Below are 12,804 nucleotides of genomic sequence, written 5' to 3'. Positions count from 1 at the left end.
GAATAGTGAACTGCGTTCTAGAACGCAGTTCGCAATTCAAAATTTAGAATTCATATTTGGGGCCCGAAATTTTCAGAGGCATCTACTGGTGGTATACCACTGCCACCATGAAAATTTGGTGAGGTGGTCTTCTCTACTTTTAGAAATTTTGGCCTTTTCGCAATTGAATAGTGAACTGCGTTCTAGAACGCAGTTCGCAATTCAAAATTTTGAATTCGTATTCGGGGCTCGAAATTTTCAGGGGCATCTACTGGTGGTATACCACTGCCACCATGAAAATTTGGTGAGGTAAATTCAAAATTTGGAATTCATATTTGGGGCCCGAAATTTTCAGAGACATCTACTGGTGGTATATCACTGCCACCATGAAAATTTGGTGAGGTGGTCTTCTCTACTTTTTGAAATTTTGGCCTTTTTGCAATTGAATAGTGAACTGCGTTCTAGAACGCAGTTCGCAATTCAAAATTTAGAATTCATATTTGGGGCCCGAAATTTTCAGGGGCATCTTTTAGTGGTATTTCACTACCACTATGAAAATATGGTGATTTAGTTATCTTTAGTTTTTGAGAATCGGGCTTATATGCAATTGAATAGTGAACTGCGTTCTAGAACGCAGTTCCCAGTTCAAAATTTTGAATACCTATGGGGCCCGGTAAAAAGTGCAAAATTAATGATTCAAATGAAGCATTTTTTTCCCCCCTAACATTATCTATTGATATCTATTCCAGACGAATTAACAAGTTTTAGCGCTGAATTTATTGTATATAAAAAGCACGAAGCTTTTAAACATGGTAGGGGTCACCATACATTTGTGATTTTGTATAGTAAATCGACGACGGGCATTCATTTCAAAGCCTTTGTTTACTGTAAGCCTAACCGAGCACAAAATACTTAATGCGCATTATACATTTAGAAAACTCCTGTGAAAGTAAGAGGTTTGTACTACATTAGACTGGAACCTAAAAAATGAAAAAAGTATGATAATTTCAAGGTTTTTCCTATAGCAATCGAAAGCTATTACCTGCGTGACCCATGTTTGAACCCACGCATGGAATAAATTATTTCAAACAATCACGTGGGTTCTATCCAGGTAAACGTTTGTCAAATGTGCTCACTTTAAAACATTGACACTTTTTAAATCGCTTTCCATCATCTTTGTATGGTCAGGAATGTTTGTTTGGTCACTATGGTACTATGCAACTTCAAAGCTTTATTCGATTTTTTTTCAGACGTAACATAATGCATTTGATATAAATGCATCTATACTTTGACAAATTAGAAAGACGAAGCACAAAGCACGGATAAGATACGTAATGACATTATAATTTTATATACAAGTACATAACAAAATTATATAATATAGAAAGAAGAGGGTTCCACAAGCGCATTGATTGGCCCATACCAAGTGAATGCTGAAGATATAAAATCTTTGGACGGCTCAAATTGGATAACCGACCAGGTAAATCATACAATCTATTCCTATTGTGTATAAATGAATGTATGTTTCTGTTGATAAGATATTACAACTTTGATCTAATATATTACAACTGTGATGCTTTAATAATGTTTTCTTGTATTATTGCTATCTAAAGCCATACTATAAAGCTGATTCAAACAGTAAACTGTTATTTTCCAACAGGTTGTAAATTCCTATTTGTATATGATACAGTCATATACAAACGACACAGCATTCATGGATTCCTTTTGGGTTCCACATTGTATAAAAAAAGGGGTTATGCAGGTCAGAAAAGTAAACAATTTGGAACACAAACGTGTGTTGCTAATCCCTGTACACAAACCTGCACATTGGGGACTAGTGGTATGTTCTGGTATCACAACTGTTTACATAAGCAAATAGTTTAATGGTATTGAAATTACCTCTATTGATTGGGTTCATTTAACTATGTCTCATATTACATGTACAGTTTATGTTTATATTTTGGCAGATTGTATACATCCAAGAGGGATACTTCGTTGTTGTTGATACACTTAAAGCATTTGGGAAGGAAGTAGCCACAATCGTTAGGTAAAATTATCCCTACTCTATTACATAGGATGAAAAGATACATATAATACATGTGTGTGATTGTATAAAAGGGCAAATCTGTGCCACAATGAGTTTTGCATACAGACGATGACAACTGTACTATCAGAAAGCTCAAATACGATTAAATGCATGGTATTCACTTTAAAATTGAACGGAACATTACAGTTTGCTTTCTTTCATCATCTTTCATGTTGAAAATTCTTATGTACACTTATTTTTAAATGTTTTTTATCAAAACTTTCAGACGCTTCCTGCTTCGACATTAAATTGTGGCATCGAGAAACAAAGCTTTAGAGCAGGTTTGAGTCTGTCATGCTACTTATTTTCTGTTGTAAATTGTTTCCTTTGAAAGTTTTTCATAAGAATTGTAAATAAATCTAATTTGCTTAAAATTTTCTTGAAGATATTCAAACCTCCATTTAGTCACATGGACCATTGTGGCCCGTATATTCTCCAAGTTGCGAAGAATGAAGCTTTACAACTCCCGCAGATAAGAAAATGGGTATGCCACACACACACACACACATTTTTTTTATTTATGAATTTTCATTAACTTATTTTATTCTTCTCAATAATTCATACAGAAATGTTACTCTCATTGCACGTATCAAAATCAACATCAAAATAAATTATAGTTATAAATATAAATTAATTGATTCATGTCCTGTATTTTTTCCAGAAGGAAATGAGTCTCATTCGTCAAGAGATAAAAGTAGAGATTTTCCGCAGAAACATCCGTGTAAAATAAACATGGAGCACTTTTCCTGCTTTTGATTTCTTAGTTTTTTTCTTCATTTAAAAATACTAATCTTCCATCTACATATATTCTATACATCTTCAAATACCACACTTTCGGGGAAATGCATTACATTTGCATGGGAGCCCTAACCCCAAAAACTAGAGTTGACTACATCACCATATATTCACCGTGGCAGTGGTATACCACCAGTAAATGCCCCTGAAAATTTCGAGCCCCAAATATGAATTCTAAATTTTGAATTGCGAACTGCGTTCTAGAACGCAGTTTACTATTCAATTGCATATAAGCCCGATTCTCAAAATCTAAAGATAACTGCATCACCATATTTTCACAGTGGTAGTGAAATACCACTAGTAGATGCCCCTGAAAATTTCGGGCCCCAAATATGAATTCTAAATTTTGAATTGCGAACTGCGTTTTAGATAGAACGCAGTTCACTATTTGATTGCGAAAAGGCCAAAATTTCAAAAAGTAGAGAAGACCACCTCACCATATTTTCATGGTGGCAGTGGTTTGCCACCAGTAAATGCCCCTGAAAATTTCGAGCCCCAAATATGAATTCTAAATTTGAATTGCGAACTGCGTTCTAGATAGAACGCAGTTCACTATTCAATTGCATATAAGCCCGATTCTTAAAAACTAGAGATAGCTGCATCACCATATTTTCATAGTGGTAGTGAAATCCCACTAGTAGATGCCCCTGAAAATTTCGGGCCCCAAATATGGATTCTAAATTTTGAATTGCGAACTGCGTTCTATAACGCAGTTCACTATTCAATTGCGAACTGCGAACTGCGTTCTAAAAACCGATTGCCCCTGCGAGACCTAGTCTATGAAGTTCTCAGTTTACAATGTATGTTGAAACTTGCAGGGCAGTTGACTCGGTTGCAGCTTCACGTTTTTTTCTAGTCCGGTGACCTCATGTCATAGCCTGAGAATTTTCGTCACTGATACCTGCATGTCATGCCTATGTTAATACATTGGGACTGGGATTTACACCGACAGTTTTTCAACGGATTCATCTTCAGCCAACGGAAGTGAGGTTTTATCTCAAAATAACCCATATCTAATTGCTGTAATCAGATGCAATGGTTTTACAAGAGTTTTTTAAAACTTGATTGAAAATTCGAAAATTTTGAAATATGTCCAGAAAATTGACCTAAAGAATAAATACAATAAATTTTAGAAAACAGGTATGACGCTCAACATTTCCCTTCCCAATTTTGAAATAAAAATCTTTGAGCATGTATACACTGTGATTGAGGGTTGACATTAAGATCAATTCAATCATGTAAGAATCAAACCTTTTGCCATTGTATGTAATCGATTGAAATGTAAATAAAGTATAAATATAACCATACTAGTTTGAAAAAGGGTAACTGCAGCTTTGACTTGACAGCGGTTGTCATGGAAAGGGATCGTCCAAATTCGTGTAATGGCAAATATTAAATATTATAATTATTTTTTTTTTTTTAGAAGAGCACTCTTATGTACTTAATTCACTAGTAAAATACCAGCTGAATGTACTTAATTTACTGATAAAATACCATCAGAGCTGAAGCTATTTACTTTGAAGAAGAGTCTTCCCACCATTCAGACAGCCTTGTCCATTGTTATTAGCTAGACATTACTTTATCAATTATGAACATTGTGAACAATGCATTTTGTCCTGATGCATACCTATTTAAAGCAAATCTAGAACCCATTCTTTTTACCAATTTTGCCGTAAATATTAAAAACACTTAATTACTATATAATAGAGCAAGTTTTTTTTCTTTCGTTTCTGCCATAAATGAACTATAGACACAGTCATGTTCTGTGATACAAAAACAAGGATATAACTAGAAGTAATTTCAAAAGAAAACGTTTGGGATGGAGCCATGCAATTTAATTCCTGGCTCCAACATTTTGAGAAAGACAAACAAATCGGTTCGGGAAGCGAGAAATAAACTGGCATATTGCAGCTTGTGCCAGAAAGAAGGACATTTATGTGCTGAACACGTATCTGCATATTCTAAATTCTACATTCTCAATGTCCCCAGGATTCTAGGCTCACTGCTACACCATTAATTGATGTAGTCAAGGATGTGGCAAGTCGAAAATAAATTCGCCAGGTTCACATCATGTCCGAAAATGCAAAAGCTCTTACAATCTTCATGCCTTATATCAAGAAAACAAAGCCATCATTAACTCATACAATTTGCAAAGCGCAAGCTTAAGATGGAAAGGGTTCATGCGACAGAAAAGCATCACACATCAAATCAGCCATCAAAAGAAATATCAACGAAGAAAAGTATGTCCTGGATGCTTGGCCAATGGAAAAGGTAAAAAGAAATCAATTCGTAGAATATTGAATTTGTTAATTTTAGGATAGTTTGAAAGGTCGGTCTTCTTTGTAAACTCTTAATTTTGTTTAGAATTCCTAATTGGGCCTAATTGTAAATTCATGCAGAAAATAATTATAAATATTAGTGAAAGGCTTACAATATTGGTTGAGGTGAATTAAACGATTATACCAAACAATATACATGTATTTATAATCAGTACAAATTAAGAAATTTAATAATTAGTAAAACAAATTCTTTCCCAATTTTCGTAGGAAATATGTTGTTGTTTTAGGGATCAGCTCTTTAAACTTCATATATGTATATGCATAAAGAAAGATAATTTCTGATATGGCAAATGTTTATCAAACGTTTAACAGTACTCAACTGTATGAATATGGATAGTCTCTGTTAAATTTGATAATGAAATAAAATACTTCCTATAATATATCTTTTGGGTGGAAATTATATCCATGGATCGATGCTCTAATTCCTTTTACCCAGTTAAATGTCATCCAAATGAACTATTGGAAAATGCCAATAAAGGGATCACTTTATTGTACTGAACATAAACATGTGAAAGAAGAACAGAAAAAGGTAGCAGCAGGTCTGTAGCTCCCGGTCTCAAAACAAATATTGGATGGACGACCTAGGAGCTACAGTGCCCCCATAGTAAAAATCTGCAATTTACAGCGCACAAAAAATTGCGCTAGATTTGGACTGATTAACCTTATTTGCATACAAATTCTGTGAAAACAGTTTGTACCATTAATTCTTTCAGGAAATTTACTACTGATATCATCACTTTACTTGCCTCAGACTTTCTATTAAACATGCCAACTGACCTCGGAAAACGAAGTATATTAATTAATTAATATATTAATATTATTGAGATCGAGAGTCGACATTTTCACGTGTTAGCAAACTGCTCCACTTCACTTTACGGGGCTGGTGATGGTGTTTAAAATATCAGAGGCAAGTGAAATGACGATATTTGTAGTAAAATGTCCGAGGATTTTTTTGGAATCAAACATTTGTACAGAATGTGTTTGGAAACAAGGTTAATCAGTCCAAAACTAGTGCACTTTTTTGTGCGCCGTAAATTGCAGATTTTTATTATGGGATACACTGTAGCTCCCAGGTCGTCCATCCGAATTTTTTTTAGACCGGGAGATACAGATCTGCAGCTAAGAAAAAGGTTGTTACCAATATATTTCAATATATCATCGATAGATAAAAGAGGTAATTAAATACAAGTGATTTCAAATTCGATACTTACTGATACTGTCTATATCCGTTATGGAATTTTATTTATTGCATTTTTTGCATTTTTACAAACTCATAACTTATGAAGTACAAACACATTTGCAAGTATTCGCTTGGCAATTTTAAATTTAATATGATTATAAATTTGTGCTTGAAAGATAAATTTTCGACATAAGTTAAAAAACTTGTTGACAGAAACAACCCTGAGGTATGAAGACAGAGGAAGATTCTGTATGTAAAAGCCTTAAAGAAAATGGTCATCTCCAAAAGTTCAAAAGCTAGTGCAGGAGTGTGTGTATCTGTGTATAACTATGGTATTAGCAATGGCATGAGAGTTGTACGGATGTGAGTCTTTGACCCAATTCTACATGTTTTTGAATTGGTTTGTAAAGGTGTTAGAACTGTTCTCTCCTTTTTCTACTTGCCTATGACGATGCTTGTCATTTAAAAAAAATCATTATGAATCCGACTAATGAAAAGAAAACAGAATACTCAAAACTTTAAACAATATTACGGATTGTTGTTGACAAAAATATATTTTGCAAATCATGTTGTGAAATGGTGTAGAAGAAATGTCAACCCATACACTGACATTTTGTTAAAATATATGAACACGGAAGCATGTGAACAAACTTTTCAATTTGTGGCGAAGTTTTAGTCTGCAACGAAACACATGTCCTGTGGGAAGTACAACTTGTTCATGTTGAAAATTGCAGAAATGTATAGTAATGATAGGTTAGTTAGAAACAGGTAAAGAATGAAAGAAGATAAATAAGTGAAATTTAACATTATTGGCTGTAATAATCATTATGATTAAAGGACTATGTGCGGTATGGTCAAATATATGTTTCCTAGTCGAAAAACCATCGGAAAACACCCATATTTTGCCACAAATCATCATTTTATCAAATTGAGGCAATCTTCATGACGTCATTTCTACATTATGACGTTACTGTGGTGATAACCTTTCACACATTTATTTCTGACATGATTATTACTATCTTTCACCTTATTTTTAAAGCTCTTTCTTAAACTTTGATTTGGGGGGCAAAAAATGCATAAAACCGCACTTAGTCCTTTAGAGATGTATTGTAGATCGATGTATTTAATTTTTAAAGTAAATTATAAATTCATTCAACAGGATGATATATTTGCTTTCAAGTTGTGAAACAATCGTTAATAAAATGGAAATGGAAGATGTATGCAGTTCATTTTATTTGTAAAGAAAAAACAAAACGACAATGTAAACGTGAAAGAAAATCCGCGACAATGTAAATTCGATATTGGTTGAACATCGCCGAAATTGCGATGTCGACAGTGTCAACTATATTATCAGCAAAGAAATATCGGCGTTGACGATATTGTAAAGTCTTTATGAGTCTAAAGACTCTATGTTGACGATGTAAACTCGATTTCGGTTCAACAACGTCGACGTTGCGATGTCGACGATGTTTACGGCAAAGAAATACCGGCCGTGTATTACGCTCAGGAACCAGACTAGCTAATGCGCAGGCTGAATTTTCCCCATAGCATCCGGTTTAACCTCGCTTATATATTTCTGCGTGGACATCGGGGTCCACGCCGATATGATTTATATAAATCCTTTGCCGTGTAAGGATTCGCACGTCACATCATTAAGAAGTATATACAACATCACAAAAACGCAACAATTACAGTGTTGGATATCCCTGTTAATTTACGTATGGCAGTTTTTTAAAGAAATTTGCCCGGTTATAGTATTTTTTCGTGATTTAATTAATAACAATTTCCGACATTATATTAGCTTCGGACAACCTTAATTTAGCCGCACAAAAGGATAATGGTTATCTGGGGGCGCTAAATTTCACTAATAGGAACGAAAAACCAACAATTAAATAGCTTGGTCAATGACTTTTCATGCTATTGACATCCGAAGTTTTTCTTTCGCACATTTCCTTTAAATTTGACACTGTGGTCAATGTCTCCTCTTCAGCATCAATAGTAACAGAAACTCAAGTGATCTATTGTAATGGTCTTCGTCTGTCGTCGTGCGTTAACAATTTTAACTACAAGGCCAAGTGTTACATTTTTAGTTTGTAAATTCCCCTCAAACACTCCCAGGGCACCAGAAGTAGGGCCAAATATGCAAAAAAGTGCAATTTTTAAAATTAAGAATTCTGATGTCCATGAAGCCTTTTACTAAGATTGTGAAATTCATGGTCCCTTGATCGGGAGATCAGGCTCAAGGAAACTGTAATCAATCTGTGACGAATCAGGTCGTACCAATTAAAGAAAATAGGGTAGTACAGGTTATTTCCATGGTAATAAATGGAAGTAAAAATGGAATGTCTCGAGGCTATATAAACAGCGGTAGTCGGCAGTATCAGGAGTGTGATCACTGCAGCCAGACTGCGAACATCTCTAGGATAGTAGAGTATGTGTTCAGGCTAATATAAGGCTGAATAAACCTTATTTGCATAGTAAAGGCTACATAAAAGGGCGGAACAGGCCTTATTAGATAAAAGGCTACATAAGGCTGAAAAAGCCTTATAGTAATGGTTGCGCCAGTTGATCAACCACCGTAGCTTTGGAACTTGGCAATAAAGGCTGAATAAGCCTGTACACCAGTGTCAAAGAGAGCTGGGAAAATCAACTGGTTAGAGACCTCGGGTCAATAGCCAGAACCCTTGGTAAGGCCAATTGTCTGGGGGCATTGGTCAAGGGGTAGTTTGGTAGCCTGGGCTAGTGGTCGGGGACATTGGACTAGGTTTAACAAGGGGAAACTTGTGATTGATTAGGGTGTAGGTAAATCCCTGTGAAATTAATATTTGATTTAAGTACCAATCGTCGTAAATATCTTGATTAAGTAAATTTATTAAAATAATCAGCGTAAATATATTGATTCAGTTTGTTATTAGCCTGAAAGACAACAGGAAAATTTATAATCAAGTGTTCTGCAGAATCCCGGGTGTAACTGGGTACGTGTCCATTAAATAAAAGCAACCGCTCGGCTGGACACACGTTACAAAATTTTTGGTGGCAGCGGTGGGATTCTGCAGATCAGAGAAATTTATTTTTGTTTATTCTGATATTTTCTGGTACCTTAATCAAGGTTTAGTGTGTTTATATTTTATTGTGAATAATGGCAACTGCTGACTTGGAACAATAACTGACGGCTCTATATGAAGAAATAAGAGAGCTAGAGACAAGTATCCGACAGCAAGGAAATGTCATGCATTCAACGCCAAGGCCTCGCGAAATGGAGATTCGTACTAAATATGACTCGGGAATTGCCATTGGTCGACCTTCTTCGATTATTCCCAGGAGCCCTTTGGATGACCATTTTCCTGATGTTAGACCCGATAGACAATTTGCCTATTATACTCGTCCCAAAGTAAGGTTCAATGAGGAAATGGATACAAGGGTTGAAACAAATAGAAACGGCATTGGACTTGTGGTGAATAATGGTAATGTTACAGAGAGGCGTTACCGTCGACCAACTGTCCAAGGAAAAGAGACGGAGACTCGGAGGTTTAATAGACGGGAGGACAAAGCGGCAACCTATGATGGAAGTGGTTCATGGTTGGACTATAAGACCCATTTTAATACCGTTGGTAAACTTAACGAGTGGACAGAAGAGGAGAAAGGTTTATTTCTCGCAGCATCTCTTCGTGGTCAAGCTCAAGCGGTCCTTGGAAATTTGCCAGGTGATAACACTGATTATTACTATCTGGTTCAGGCATTAGAAGAACGATTTGCCCCGCCCAACTAAACAGAGTTGTATAGAGTTCAACTGAGGGAAAGGCGGAAAAGAGCAACAAAGACCATCCCAGAACTAGGACAAGCTGTTAGACGACTGGCTAATCTTGCCTATCCAAAAGCCCCATCTGAAGTGCGGGAAATCTTGGCTATGGAACAATTATTAGATGTTCTGCCTGACTCGGACATGAGGATAAGAATTAAACAAGCTCGTCCAAGGGATTTAAATGATGCCATAAAGCACGCCGTAGAACTGGAGACATACCTTAGGGCAGAAGACAAACGAGGTTATCGGGCCTACCAGCACCAGTTGATGAATGATACAACAGCTGGTGAGGAATCTTTCAAGATAGAGTTGAAGGACTGGATGGCATCAATAGAAAAGAATGTGGCAGATATGAACAAGGAAATACAACAGCTTAGAAAGGGCGAAGACCAGTCTGACCAGAAGCCTTTCAAATACTCACCTACACCAAGTAAAGCAATGGATGCAGTAAAATGTTACGGATGTCATAAGAGAGGACATTATGAAAAGAACTGCCCAGAGAAGGTCAAGAGTATACAAGGTAATAAAACTTCAGAAGAGCGGGATACTGTGAAAAAGTATGAATATAAGGGGTCAAATGGTCATCTGACTGGAAGACTTGGTTCATGCTCAAATGAAGCGGGAATGTTCATATATGTCATGATTAATGGCGTTAAAGTGAAGATGTTAGTGGACACGGGGGCCACAGTCACAATGGTATCTACAGCGTCAATAAAGGCAATCAAAGACTATTGTGAAATTCAGGTCAAAGAACCTGGTATGAAAGTTTTCACTGCAGATGGTGATGAATTGGCCGTGGAAGGTAAAGTCAGTGTTGAGATGGAGATTGGGAATCATCTTGTGAAGACGTTGGCTTTGGTAGCCGATCTTCAGGTAGAAGGCATATTGGGATTGGATATGATCAAAAGTTTGGGTATGATCATAGATGCAAAACAAAGTATCTTGTCATTTAATGATGATAGAATTCCTATGGTGTGGGAAGGTAAATTTGGATGCTTCAGAGTTGTGGCTATGGATAAAGAGAATGGTCCACCTCGAAGTGAGTTAATAGCATCAGAGAAAATATGCACCATGAATAAAGGACAATCGCATTCCCAGGGCACTGCACAGTCGACAGGGAGAGAAGATGCTAGTGATCAGTACACTACGGCCAACGGCCATCTTGTTGAAAACAAAGCAGCAGTAGAATTGTTTAAAGTGAAAGCAGACTCAAAAGTGGTGTACCAGAACACTGAAATTGGTCAATGTCGAATAAGGGAGAAGGCGATGTTGGTCGAGATGAGTAAACGTACATGCATGCTTGAAATAAATTCTTTGAACAAAGACAGTAAAACATCCAACCAGGAAAGCTAGAAAAGTGAAACCAGTTGACAAAATGAAAGGTAACAAAAGACGTCGACATAGCGCACTAGTTGATTTTAAGGGGGAAAGTGACAAGAAACCCTTGCATTGTACTTACTGCCTATACAACACCACGATTTCTAAGAAGTTGAAAAGGCATCTCAAAAGACAGCATTGTTTTGATGAGAGAAATGCTGGCAGAAGAAAAGCAGCACTTGAACCCGAAGCTCAGTGTGAGGGTACTAAGTGTGATCCTAAAGATCCCCAAGGTGTACTTCAAGTATCTACATGTATATATATAAAAGTCGGTATGACTATGATGAGTAAATTGACATAGAAACAGATATTCTGATGTGTCTTATATGTTTGTATTAAAACATAAGCAAAAAAAAAATATAGTTGTTTTCATACGGGACATATGACTTTAAGGGGTGGGTGATGTGACGAATCAGGTCGTACCAATTAAAGAAAATAGGGTAGCATCAGGAGTGTGATCACTGCAGCCAGACTGCGAACATCTCTAGGAGAGTAGAGTATGTGTACAGGCTAATATAAGGCTGAATAAACCTTATTTGCATAGTAAAGGCTACATAATAGGGCGGAATAGGCCTTATGAGATAAAAGGCTACATAAGCCTTATAGTAATGGTTGCGCCAGTTGATCAACCACCGTAGCTTTGGAACTTGGCAATAAAGGCTGAATAAGCCTGTACACCAGTGTCAAAGGGAGCTGGGAAAATCAACTGGTTAGAGACCTCGGGTCAGTAGCCAGAACCCCTGGTAAGGCCAATTGTCTGGGGGCATTGGTCAAGGGGTAGTTTGGTAGCCTGGGCTAGTGGTCGGGGACATTGGACTAAGTTTAACAAGGGGAAACTTGTGGTTGATTTGGGTGTAGGTAAATCCCTGTGAAATTAATATTTGATTTAAGTACCAATCGTCGTCAATATCTTGATTAAGTAAATTTATTAAAATAATCAGCGTAAATATATTGATTCAGTTTGTTATTAGCCTGAAAGACAACAGGAAAATTAATAATCAAGTGTTCTGCAGAATCCCGGGTGTAACCGGGTACGTGTCCAAATAAATAAAAACAACCGCTCGGCTGGACACACGTTACAAATCTTTAAAATTTTCTCTATTCCCATATATATATATATATATATATATACATACATGTATATATATATTTGATGCATGATTATGCTGGTCTTGACGTCCTGTATCGAAATTGTGAAATTCGTGACACCTGGGACAGAAATTCAAGGGCGGGGCGAATATAGCAT

The 12,804-nt window shown here is 36.4% G+C and overlaps 1 long non-coding RNA gene across 1 annotated transcript; it reads left to right on the top strand.

The window, feature by feature from the left end:
• Positions 1-1,363: 1,363 nt before the first annotated feature.
• Positions 1,364-2,889, top strand: LOC109619692 (uncharacterized). The gene is made up of 6 exons (XR_004595923.2): positions 1,364-1,459; positions 1,640-1,819; positions 1,947-2,026; positions 2,292-2,346; positions 2,451-2,549; positions 2,727-2,889. It is a non-coding gene; the product is annotated as an uncharacterized lncRNA (long non-coding RNA).
• Positions 2,890-12,804: the final 9,915 nt, after the last annotated feature.

Source organism: Magallana gigas, chromosome 2, assembly GCF_963853765.1.
Source record: "Magallana gigas chromosome 2, xbMagGiga1.1, whole genome shotgun sequence".
In the NCBI taxonomy this organism is placed as follows: domain Eukaryota; kingdom Metazoa; phylum Mollusca; class Bivalvia; order Ostreida; family Ostreidae; genus Magallana; species Magallana gigas.
The sequence above is the reverse complement of the archived record's forward strand: the minus strand, read 5'-3'. Positions and strand labels throughout refer to the sequence as shown.